At 34.3% G+C, this 13,797-nt stretch overlaps 1 protein-coding gene across 1 annotated transcript in view; it reads left to right on the top strand.

The window, feature by feature from the left end:
- The window catches only part of LOC138324283 (85/88 kDa calcium-independent phospholipase A2-like), a 52,909-nt gene that overhangs the window by 14,878 nt on the left and 24,234 nt on the right, over window positions 1-13,797 (top strand).

The raw sequence follows: 13,797 nt of genomic DNA, 5'->3' as shown, positions 1-13,797 counted from the left end.
AATTTCCTCAATATGATTGGCTTAGAACTTGCTCGCAGATACTAGCGCTCCTAACGGCAGTGTATTCAACAACTTTGATTTTACCGGGAATTTTAAATAGCAAATTTTGAATATGAAAGTTACTGAAATAAGCGTATCTGTAATGTTGAAATAGGAGAAGTAGATAACTGCTTTCATATCCTTACCATATACACTATCCAAATGATCTTAGGTTGGAAAATTTTCACTTGAATTGTTTACAATGTATCTAGACTTTCCGTCCCGAAAATGTTGTTAACAATGCATGAAGACGTTTCGTCCCGAAAATGCTTCGCTTTGCCCCACGCGTTTTGTCCCTACTAGTGACAATTATCCTGCAACGGAAAAAAATGAAATCAATGTTTCACCTCAAACATCAAAATTTTAACAATAATGATTTTTGTAATTTGAATCATATTAGTTCGGGAGCATATAAATCTCAGGACGAAATGGAGATTTGTTTATCACGGCTGCGTTATGCCACATGTACGTGTTAATCCACAATGGAAGAAAGACAACTCTAAGAAAATTTAGGATAAACTTTGTAAACTGATCAAATAGCGCGTGAGAGACGATGAACATTTTCTAAATGTCCAAGCTGGCGTAATCTTCCAACTTACGGCAGTTAATAAGGTATGAATATTTACCACATCCATAATTATCGATAATTTTATAAGCACATGTATACATTATCAGATTATATATACATATTAAAGCACGTATAGAGGTTGTCACTAAAAACATTTTAGCCACTTTCATCACATGTAGGCCTACAGGAGCTTGACGTTCTGATAATATATATAACGTATTCTTGATCCGAATGACAAAAATCATACATAAAATGTTCGTATACACTCGAAGTGAGATTTTTTTGGACTACATCATTTGTAGATCGATGAAAATGCCGATTTCTTTTTCATAATTCTTCCGTAGAACGGCACTTAAAAAGCTGTTTCAATCTACAACAAACGTGGAGAAAACGGTTAAATGTTTAGCAATTATCCTGAGTTATATTTTATCAACAATCATCAGAGATTAGTAATTAAAACTTACATAAACATACTCCCGATTCTCACTTGCATTGTGTGATCACTCGAGCGGAACTAATCTCTACCACCTGGCACAGTCTTACAAAGGGGTGTTCTCTTAACGCCAACATATTTATCAACAACAGGTAGGTGTTGTTTTAGGAAACAATAGGAAGGCAATTATATACTGTTTCATATAAGCTGTCTTTATTTTCACCTGTAAAGTCACTTGAGATATACCTGTATTTCAATCAGTATCATAGGTAACATTGGTGGGTTTTGGATAAAAATTCCTTCAATATATTCCGTATTATATACAACGTAAATTATTAATCAAAGATAATCATTGCTTTAATATGCTAAGAATTAATATGGAGCTACATGTGGATTATTAAGAACGATGCATTTTGAGTTCCAGGTGAAATATTTTTTTGCAAATCATATCTCAATTTTATCAGAAAAACAGGTTTCTTGATCAGTGTATATTCTAATGTAACAGTATTCTGTTTTGACATAGGAGTTCCAGTAGGGCTACATTCTTAGCCAACTTTCATTTCTTGTGACCGTGCATAGTTGCGCATGATTTCTCTTATCGCATAGACGTACACCGGGAAGTATTTGGTTAGAAAATGAGTGGAGAACAACAATATCATAAAAGTTTAAATTAATTTTGTCGGAAATTTTGACCTGTTGATTATAGTTTAAGTTGGTAATCTATTGAAGCCGACACAAACACACATAAATGATTGTTTTATAAACATTGGTTATAATATATCATTGGGGTTTAATGCTCTATATGTATTTTTGATACAAAATATTTTTAGAAGTCACTTAATAATGTAAAAATACTAAATGAAATGAGATTGAAGACTGTTACTTAGGGTCTTAACCATATTCATTTTAATACACATTATAGATGTTAATGTTGCAATACTGGCAAATTATTTCAAGTCCATATGTTGAAGGTCTTGTAATTCTCAAAATGTTGCAAACTTTTAGTGCTCAGAATACCAAATTAACAGTTTTCTAATTTTTTCTGTTTAAAGATTATAGTACATATACCAATTTGTATCTAGTAACAATGTTTGACCGAAATTCAACCATAGGAAAGAAATTTATATGTTATTTCTAACATGCACAAAAATATATAATTTTACTGCGCTGTTAACGGACAACAGTTTAATTATTGGGTGCTTTTTTGCTATAATGATATACAAATGTACATGTACATTTACATTATAATGTAACATCACGCTGATCTAGAAATACCATCATAGGATAAGAAAGCAGGAAAATTATATAATTCTGATAAATGATGCATCCTAATGCAACTTTCAAAATATATTGTATGTTCTGTTAACTTAAAAAGGTCAGTCAAGTACAAGTAAAATTTGGAAATCATATTTGACATAAATTCACTTACTCTTTGGTAGGTTATTAACGCAGATGTTACATGTACATGTACTATATATGTATATAAGGTCACTTAAACAGACATATATGGAAGACCTTGTGGAAATATATCACTTTTCAACAGGCAAAAGGCTTATATTATTTCAAACTTTTAATCAAATTAGTATTTTGGATTTTTTCTTTGATATTACTGAATGGTAAAGTTACTTCCATGTGAAATAAGTTTCAAAGAATTTTGCTTGATTTTAGTATCAATCTATTGAAAATCTAATGAGATTTATACCAGAGATTTTAGATATATCAAGGAAATCTTTAAAATTCTTGAAATAAAATCATTGTGAATTTAATTTAATTTAATTTCATTCATAGATTCTATTGTTATATTTTCATAGATATTAACAGAAACATATATTATGTATATATGTATCTGATATTAAATATGAACACTTATTGAAATGAAAATTAATCAATATACACTTAGATAAGTATCAACACAGGTAACTTTTACAGGTAAATTTACCTGTGACATTGGGTCTGCCTTTAGGAAAAAGACTATAACCACTGTCACAAACAAACTACCCTACAGCTAAATCCAAAATGTTGGCGTTCAGAGATACACCCCTTACAAATGCAATCACACAAAAGCCTACACGATCACTGTTTTTAGTGCGATTACATCTTTGAGTATGAACAATACTAGTTCTTTGAACTTTTTACTCGGCAAAATAAACTTATCACCGTGCCCATGCACACATGCATATGCATATACTTATACTTCTGTGTGCACATTATCAGATACATTATATGACAACTGCTGTATTAGTATTACAATCAATTTATGAAGGACAAAACTCCAAAGAACAGGAGGACTAAAGAACAACAGAAAATAAATTTCAATAATATTTACTCTAAACTGGTATTGTTATTTATAAAAAAAAAAGTTTAATTATATGATATTAGCCTTTTCGGTAATTACTCTGTTAATACATTTATTGTTTTCTGTGTTTTACAGAATGTCTACATGCAAGTATCATTTCAATTGGAACCAGTCCAGGAGAAAAAATGTGTGAACAAAATGAAAGAAATCATTTTCAACTGTGGTAGCTTAATACTGTAATAGTTTTTGATATGAAAATAATTACTATCATCATATATATAATACATTTAATGTTGTAAACATTTTTGATCCAAATAATTACCATCATCATCTTCATTCCATATATACACATTAGTGTTGTGATTTGTGAATTTTACTTTAATTTGCATATACTTGGTATTTGTGTATTTTCTATGACATCTACATGCTTGAAATAAAAAGAATAAATAAAACATTAAATTTATAACACAATATGACATTAGTTGTTAATATTTTAGAAAACATATTAAGATTATTGTTAATAATACACTAATCATCATCTTCGGCATACTTTATTCAAAATAAATTAGATATTAATTTGCATAACACAGGTTGTCTTATGTTTTCTCTCCTTGACTATCAATCTTCTCTGATCACTCTGAAAATGGTGATTTTACCTTTTTCGGTCGCCACATGAACTGCCTTAAATCAATTATATCCAATGCAATGAGACAACTGCATTTATTATAACGCTGTAAGGCAATTCTGCAAGATCAGCTTACATTGTTAATTTACATTGAACATATACATGCACAGTATGGTACCTTATTTATATCTCCTTTCCTATTTTCAATATACCTTGATGACTTGGAATCTTATCTGGCGGAAAAAGAATGTTAATTGTCTGACAACTATTGACAAATTATTTACAGATAATATTGAAATGTATCCCAAACTTTTATCATTTTATATGGCGATGACACTGTTCTACAACAAATGTTAAAGTGTACACGGAATGGTTTGGTATATAAGGCTTGATTGAAGCGTCATTGGATAAAATTTAGAATGCCGAAAGTACGAGTTTCATAGCGATTACGGTATTAGAGATAATGCGCCGTTTCTCTAGAACACACCTGAAGCCCCAAGCCACTGACCTCGATTCAGGACCCCTGACCTGTGACGTCACGAGGACAACGGGATCGACTCTACTCGCATAAGTTAGAGTGGTGATATTCGGTGTATGCCATCTAATGTGAACCATCCGTTTGTAAAAATCGATTTTGAAGACACAAATACCTGTGTACATGTCCGATATCTATTTAATATTATCCTCAATCACAGATATGAGTTTGGAATATGCATGGAAATAGGGATTTATACCATACATATATTGATGTACCTGTCGTAGATAAATGAACATCTCTGCGCGATTACTGCATAATTATACACAATAAAATGTACATAATAATCCATGTACGTTGTATATCCGCGGTGTTTGGGACCACATATACATGAATATTATATCAAGGACATATATGTTCTTGATTATGTTACCCAAAACCCAACTCAGGTCGTCTAATGTCAACTGGTCAAATAAATCCTTGAACCCACTTTACAAAATTCCGACTTTTTCATAAAAACCTGCCCATACGACTTAAGGTATGATTCTACACAGATTTTTTTGCATATGTGCAAATGCATCTACTAATTGTGTTTTGTCTGAAATCGATCGTGTGACTTAATACACATTTAATACCATTGTTTAATTACCAGTAAATATGTTTGTCATTTTATTCTACTGTGAGTTGGTGGATTTAATTCTATATACTAAGTTTTGAGAACCGTAACACATATTTAGAATTTAGATGGAGTGATATTTTCCGATCTAATTGTTTTTGACGAAATACATTCAGCTTTCAAATACACATAATACAGTTCATCCGACGACTTGTTGATATTTCGCTCAAATTCATTCATTAGTGTTTTTACTAGAACAATAAATCATGCACGGGTCAGACGAACTGAAGATGTCTATGTCTTTTCCAAATATCAGATATCAAGTTTCAAAATCAAATACTTACAATGTCGTGCCGCGTTAATCTCTATACCTGTATACTGCAGTAACTAAAGCGCGTGATCAACCCTGGATTACGTAAGAAAGGTGTTAGTGACCTGCCACGCTTAGTTGATTAGCACACGTCACGTGTCAAAATATCAGTTCACAGGTAAGTTAGCGATAGGCCATCATGTTATTGTTGTATAATGTCATATTTGTAAACACTTATTAATTTTTGGTTTAAAAATAAAAGTAAAATATACCGTTTGTACGTAACATATAACAAATGTGTCAAGCACTACATGTATATACTTCAGAAACACCCATGCATACATTTGTACATAATAAATGTTTCTGGTTACATGTATATGTATTTTTATAACAAAAACTGCAAAATTATTTACAAATGACATATAGAGAAAGATTAATGCAAATATAATGCACAATGTCAGAATTTTGATACATCTGATAGTTACTAGATTTCAGATGTCCAATTCTTTGTGAATTTTGGTCAATATCGATCATTATTATGATACCAAAAATAATAATCTATATGATCAATAAATGTACTGTTGAAGATTGTTTAAATAACACATGTCGACATAGATTAAAAGAGAAGAGAAACACGTTATAGCTATAAATGAATTTTATATTATAAATTCAAACTCTCAAGTTTTGTTTTATTGTTTACCCCCAATTTATGTCTATGATGGCTACGTGTATTGAACTATAAAATACATTCAACACATTTTCTTTTTTGTTATGTTGGTTCTTGAAATTCATAGCAGTGAATTTTTATTTATACAGAAACATAATCAAATGGATAATTATATGACCATCATTTTCCGAATTTGTCTCTTTTAAGATTACATAGTGAAAATTGAATTTTCTCGAAGTTTGATAATTTAGTGATTTGTTGAAACAGAGATTAGATCTCTAGTAAAAATGTACCGAGGCGTGCACGTATAAAAGTTTACACAAGGTACACAAAGTGATGCTAAATATGTATTTTAGCCTTATTACAGTTGCAATATTTCCTAATTTAATATGATCAAATCTTCATCATAACTGTATATATATTTGTCAAATTATCGTAACCCCATTTCAGGAATATATATATGTCCACCTTTGTGCTATAACCCCACTACCAAACATATACAGCTCACACTGCCGTTGTCCTCGTGACGTCACATCCTGTTATTTCCCAAATCAGGGTGAGCGGCCGATACCCTGATTAGCAGTCGTTATACAGGTAAAAATCGAGCACTTCGGAGGGCGGTATCTCGGTACTGAAGCGGCCGATTTTGATGCGGTTTTCAACATTCTTGTCAGGAGATCAGACAGAATAACATATCAAAATATAATTTTCCGTTCCGTGTACACTTTTTAAACGGATTTGAATAATATTGCATTACATTATTGCATTACATGGAAATTATAATCTAATATATCAGAAAGATAAAAGTTGTAATATTCTCAAAAGGTAAATTGGCCCAACAACACCAGTTTGCGTTATGGGATATAGAATTATTTTGATAAGAAGGGTATACATATCTATGTATATTTTTTAACATTAATGGTAGCGTTTTTAAAGAAAAGAAAAAAAACTGCTGAACAAACAATTAAATCAGTGTCTACTATTTTTAAGAAACAAAGGAATGTATCCCTTCCTGTTGATTTTAAACTGAAAATATTTTAGTCACTTGTAATGCCAGTTTTATTATACTCATCAGAAGTATGGGGATTTGAAAATACAAATATTGTAGAAAAAATCATTTGTAATTTCCTCAAGTTAAAAAAGTGTATAAAACAATTCATGGTTTATGGCGAGCTAACAAGATACCCAATTGATATTGGAATAAAATGTAGAATGATTACTTTTTGGCATAATGTATACTTAACATGAAAATAGACCAGACGTTTTTAGCTCGCCTATTCGAAGAATAGGGGGAGCTAATGTTGTCACCCCGGCGTCTCGTTGGCGTCCCATTTTACGTTAAAGTTTTTGAGCAAGCTTCTGTTTCGTCAATTGTTTAAGCTTAAGTCATCATAAATGTTTCTGAATATTTTATTTTCCTAATGTGTATGGATACTGAACGTGATAATACAACCAATTTTGGGCCCTTTAGGGGTTTTTTTTCAGCCTCTTTAAAGTACGTTTTGTACATCATTAATTAAGGCTGAAGACCATGCCGGGTAAGTTTCATCAGCCTCTTTAAAGTACGTTTTGTACATCATTTAATTAGCCGGGGCTGAAGACATTAGATTATGGCTGAGAAGACCATGCCGGGTAAGTTTCATCAGCCTCTTTAAAGTACGTTTTGTACATCATTAATTAAGGCTGAAGACCATGCCGGGTAAGTTTCATCAGCCTCTTTAAAGTACGTTTTGTACATCATTAATTAAGGCTGAAGACCATGCCGGGTAAGTTTCATCAGCCTCTTTAAAGTACGTTTTGTACATCGTTAATTAAGGCTGAAGACCATGCCGGGTAAGTTTCATCAGCCTCTTTAAAGTACGTTTTGTACATTATTAAAAGCTGAAGAATGCCGGGTAAGTTTAATCAGCCTTTAAAATAATGTACTACATCGTTAATTAAGGCTGAAGACCACGCCGGGTAAGTTTCATCAGCCTCTTTAAAGTACGTTTTGTACATCATTAATTAAGGCTGAAGACCATGCCGGGTAAGTTTCATCAGCCTCTTTAAAGTACGTTTTGTACATCATTAATTAAGGCTGAAGACTATGCAGGGTAAGTTTCATCAGCCTCTTTAAAGTAGGTTTTGTACATCATTAATTAAAGCTGAAGACTCATGCCGGGTAAGTTTCATCAGCCTCTTTAAAGTACATGTTTTGTACATCATTAATTAAGGCAATGAAGACCATGCCAGGGGCGTTTCATCAGCCTATTTAAAGTACGTTTTGTACATCATTAATTAAAGCTGAAGGACCATGCCGGGTAAGTTTCATCAGCTCTTTAAAGTATGTTTTGTACATTTAAGGCTGAAGTTTTACTATTCCGGGTAAGTTATTCTTTAAAGTAACATCTTTAATAGGCTGAAGACCACTTGCGGGCAAGTTTTCAGCCTCTTTAAAGTACGTTTTGTACATCGTTAATTAAGGCTGAAGACCATGCTGGGTAAGTTTCACAAGCCTCTTTAAAGTACGTTTTGTAATGGAAAATTAAAGCTGAAGACCATGCCTCTACATTACGGTTGCAAGTTTCATCATGGGCCTCTTTAAAGTAGGTTTTTGTACATCATTAATTAAGGCTGAAGACCATGCCGGGTAAGTTTCATCAGCCTCTTTAAAGTACGTTTTGTACATCATTAATTAAGGCTGAAGACCATGCCGGGTAAGTTTCATCAGCCTCTTTAAAGTACGTTTTGTACATCATTAATTAAGGCTGAAGACCATGCCGGGTAAGTTTCATCAGCCTCTTTAAAGTACGTTTTGTACATCATTAATTAAGGCTGAAGACCATGCCCGGTAAGATTTCATCAGCCTCTTTAAAGTACGTGGTACAGTTTTTAATTAAGCTGAAGACATGCCTAAGTCATCATTAAAGTTAAGGCTGAAGACCATGCCGGGTAAGTTTCATCATCTCTTTAGCCTCTTTACATCAGCCTCTTTAAAGTACGTTTTGTACTCATTAATTAAGGCTGAAGACCATGCCGGGTAAGTTTCATCAGCCTCTTTAACAACGTATTTGTACATCTTAATTAAGGCTGAAGACCATGCCGGGTAAGTTTCATCAGCCTCTTTTAAAGTACGTTTTGTACATCATTAATTAAGGCTGAAGACCTATGCCGGGTAAGTTTCATCAGCCTCTTTAAAGTACGTTTTGTACATCATTAATTAAGGCTGAAGACTATGCCGGGTAAGTTTCATCAGCCTCTTTAAAGTACGTTTTGTACATCATTAAAAGGCTGAAGACCATGCCGGGTAAGTTTCATCAGCCTCTTTAAAGTGGTTTGTACATCATTAATTAAGGCTGAAGACCATGGGGTAAGTTTCAATCATTTTAAAAATGATGGGTTTCATTTTGTACATCATTAATTAAGGTGAAGCGGGTTCTAACGGGGTCAATTATATAGATAATATCAAAGGGGTCAATTTGGTATCAGCCTCTTTAAAGCGTTTTGTACATCATTAATTAAGGCTGAAGACTATTCCGGGTAAGCATCAGCCTCTTTAAAGTATGTTTTGTACATCATTAATTAAGGCTGAAGACCACGCCCGGGCAAGATTCTTCAAAAAAGTACTTTTTGTACATCTTAATTAAGGCTGAAGACCATGCTGGGTAAGTTTCATCAAAGGCCTCTTTAAAGCCAATTTGTTTTGTACATCATTAATTAAAGCTGAAGATATGCCGGGTAAAGTTTCATCAGCCTCTTTAAAGTACATTTTGTACATCATTAATTAAGAGCTGAAGACCATAAGGGTAAGTTTCATCAGCCTCTTTAAAGTGGTTTTGATACATCATTAATTAAAGCTGAAGACCATGCCGGGGGTAAGTTTCATCAGCCTCTTTAAAGTACGTTTTTTGTACATCATTAATTAAGGCTGAAGTCATTTGGCGGGTAAGTTTCATCAGCCTATTTAAAGTACGTACTTTTGTCCATCATTAATTAAAGCTAAGACCATGCCGGGTAAGTTTCATCAGCCTCTTTAAAATGGTGTACATCATTATTAAAGCTGGTGGGGTCTTAAGTTTCATTCAATTCTTTAAATGATAGGTTTTGTACATCATTAAGGGGGCTGAAGACCATGCCTGGGGGTAAGTTTCAATCAGCTCTTTAAATAAAATGTTTTGTACATTATTAATTAAGGCTGAAGACCATGCCGGGTAAGTTTAAATCATAGCCATCTTTAAAGTATGTTTTGTACATCTTCTATTTAAGGCTGAAGAACCATGCCGGGTAAGTTTTCATCAGTCTCCTTGTAAAGTACGTTTTTGTACATCATTAATTTAGGCTGAAGACCATGCCGGGTAAGTTTCATCAGCCTCATTTTAATAAGTTCGTTTTGTACATCGATTATTTAAGGCTGAATCGACCACGCCGGGTAAGTTTCATCAGCCTCTTTAAGTACGTCTTTGTACATTATTAATTAAGGCTGAAGCCATGCCGGGTAAGTTTCATCAGTCTCTTTAAGTACGTTTTGTACTATCGTTAATTAAGGCTGAAGACCACGCCGGGTAAGTTTCCATCAGCCTCTTTTAAGTACTGTTTTGTACTTCATTTAGATTATTGGATGCAAACCATTTGCCGGGTAAGTTTCAGTCTGCATCTCTCTCAAGTGTCATTTTGTACAATCATTACAATTAAAGTGGCTGAAGAACTATGGCGGAGTTAGTACGTTTCATCAGCCTTCTTTAAAGTACGTTTTGTACATCATTAACTTAAAGCTGAAGACCATGCCGGGGTAAGTTTCTTCAGCCTCTTTAAAGTACGTTTTGGTACATCTTTAATTAAGGGCTGGAACGTCCATGCCGGGTAAAAGTTTCATCAAGCCCTATTAAAAATATGTTTTGTACTAAACATTAAGTTAAAGACTGAAGACCATCCCGGGTAGTTGTCATCAGCCTCTTTTAAAGTATAGTTTTGTGACATCCCGTTAATTAAGCGCTGAAGACTTATGTCCAGGGTAAGTTTCATCAAGCCTCTTTAATGAATGTTATTGTACTTCTTTGAATTAAGGCTTAAGGAACTCACGGCGGGCAAGTTTCTTCAGCCTTCTTTAAAGAAACGTTTTTTTTTTTTTTTGTACATCGTTATATTAAAGCTGAAGGGACCATGCTGGGGGTATAGTTTCACCAAGCCTCTTTCAAATTATGTTACTTGTTACAATCATTAATTAGGTGGAAGAACCATGCCGGGTTAAGTTTAATTCAGCCACTATTTAAAGTACCGTTTAGTACATGTATTATTTAAGGCTGATTGTCCCATGCCGGGGTAAGTTTTTTCATCAGGCCTCTTTAAAGTACGTATTGTACATCTTTGAATTAAGGCTGATAGACCCCATTTGCCAGGGTAAGTTTTTATCAGCATATTTAAAGTTACGGATTTGTTACAATCATTAACTTAATGCTGATGACCCCATGCCGGGTAAGTTTCATCAGCCTCTTTAAAGTTTGTTTTGTACATCATTAATTAAGGCTGAAAGGGACTCCATGCAGGGTAAGTTTACATCAGGCCTCTGTAAATGTAAGTTTGTTTTTTTGTGACATCATTTAATTAAAGATGTAAACCAGCGCCAGGTAAGTTTTCATCAGCACTCTATAAAGCACTACTTTTTGTAACCTCATTAAATTAAGGCTGAAGGACTAAGACGGGTAAGTTCTCATCAGCCTATTTATAGTTCATTTTGTACATCATTAATTAAAGCTGAAGACCATGCCGGATAAGTTTCATCAGCCTCTTTAATAGTACGTATTGTATACTTCATTAATTAAGCGCTGAAGACCATCGCCGGGACAAGTTCCTTCAGCCTCTCTTATAATGTACGTTTTGTACTTTATGTAATTTAAGGCTGAAGACCATGACGGGTAAAAGATTCATTCGTCTATTAAAAATTCGTATTGTTACATCGTGTAATTTAGAGCCTGAAGGGACACGCCGCGTGTAAGTTTCAAGATAGCCTCTTTAAAGGCTCGGTTTTGTACATCATTAATTAAGGCTGAAGAGTCTATGCCGGCGTAAGGTTTCATCAGCCTCTTTTAAAGTATGTTTTTGTACATCATTAATTAAGGCTGAAGACATATTTGCCGGTTACGTTTTCATCAGACCTCTTTTAAAGTAGGTTAGTGTAGACATCATAGACTTTTAGATCAGCTTGGTAAGAACCAGGCCCAGGTAGTAAGTTTCATCAGGCTTTTTTGTAAGTTCGTTTAGTACATCCATTTATTATGCATTGAAGGACCATGCCGGGTAAGTTTCATTCAGCGCTTTAAAGTGTCGTAATGTACATCATAATTATGGCTGAAGCGTACATGCCAGGTAAGTGTCATCTAGCCTCTTAAACGTAAGTGTAGTACATTATTAATTTATCGGCTGATAGACCAATGCCGGGTGAAGTTTCCATTCAGTCCTCTTTAAAGTACACGTTTTGGTCACATACTCATTGAATGTATAAGGTTCTGATAGTACTACGCTCGGGTAGATGTTTCATCAGCTTCTTCAAAGTATGTTATTGTACCATGTCTTGAATTAGGCTGTAGAGACACGCCGGGTAAGTTCCTTCAGCCTCTTTAAAGTTACATAGTGTACATTGTTATTTTAGGTTGAAGGACCATGCCGGGGTAAGTTGTCATTAAGCCTCTTTAAGTACGCGGATTGAGATACATCATCTTAGAAGTAATGCAGAGAGTCCATGTCCGGGTAAGTTTCATCAGCCTCTTTAAAGTACGTATTTGTACATTCATTTATTAAGAGCTGAAGGACACGTGCGGGTAAGTTTCTTCAGCCTCTTTATAAGATTGTACGTTTTTACATCATTAATTATAGCTGTGAAGACCATTTCTCGCGTCCCTCCTCCTAACCATGACCCCCCCCTCCCCCCTCCCCCCCACCCCCAGTACCCCGACCCCCCACCCCCCCCCCCCCCCCCCCTCCGCCTTATCTGCCTACCCAGCGCGAAGGACCAATGGTAGTTCAGATTTCATCAGCCTTCTTTTAAGTTATAATGTTGTACTCCATGAAATTAAGGTGTAGACTATTCTACGGTTCAATTTCATCTGCCTCGTTAAAGTCCGTATTGTAGGTCTTTAGTTTAGGCTAGAACGACTCGTGCCGGGAAAGATTCCTTCAGCCTACTTTTAATAGTACTTGTTGTTACCATTAGGCGTTAAGATTTAAGCTGTAAGAATTATGCTGGGTAAGTTTCACTTGTTCCATCTTTAAAATATGTTTTGTACCATTCCATTAATTAAGGAATGCAAGGACCATTGCCAGGGTAGAGTTTTCATCAGCCTCCGTTAAAGTAGGTTTTGGACTGTCATCATTTATTAAAGCTGAAGACGCATGCGGGTTGGTAATTTTCATCCAGCTATCAGATTCTAAAGTACGTTTTTGTACATCATTAATTAAAGCATGAAGATCTCATGCCGGGTAAAAGATTTAATCAGCCTATTTAAAGTACGTTTTGTATGATCCATTAATATAAAGGTGCTGAAGGACCATGCCGGGGTAAGTTACCATCAGCGCTCTTTTAAAGTACGTTTTGTACATCATTGTTAGAAGGTGCCCTGAAGACCATGGTGCCGTGTAAGATTCCAATCAAGCCTTATTGAATAAGTTTGTTTTGTTACAATATTTAATTTAACGCTGAAGACCAATTCTGGGTAAGTTTCATCAGCCTCTTTAAAGTACGTTTTGTACATCATTAATTAAGGCTGCAAGACCCATGCCAGGTAAGTTTCATCAG

Source organism: Argopecten irradians, chromosome 5 (assembly GCF_041381155.1).
Source record: "Argopecten irradians isolate NY chromosome 5, Ai_NY, whole genome shotgun sequence".
NCBI lineage: Eukaryota > Metazoa > Mollusca > Bivalvia > Pectinida > Pectinidae > Argopecten > Argopecten irradians.
The sequence above is the reverse complement of the archived record's forward strand: the minus strand, read 5'-3'. Positions and strand labels throughout refer to the sequence as shown.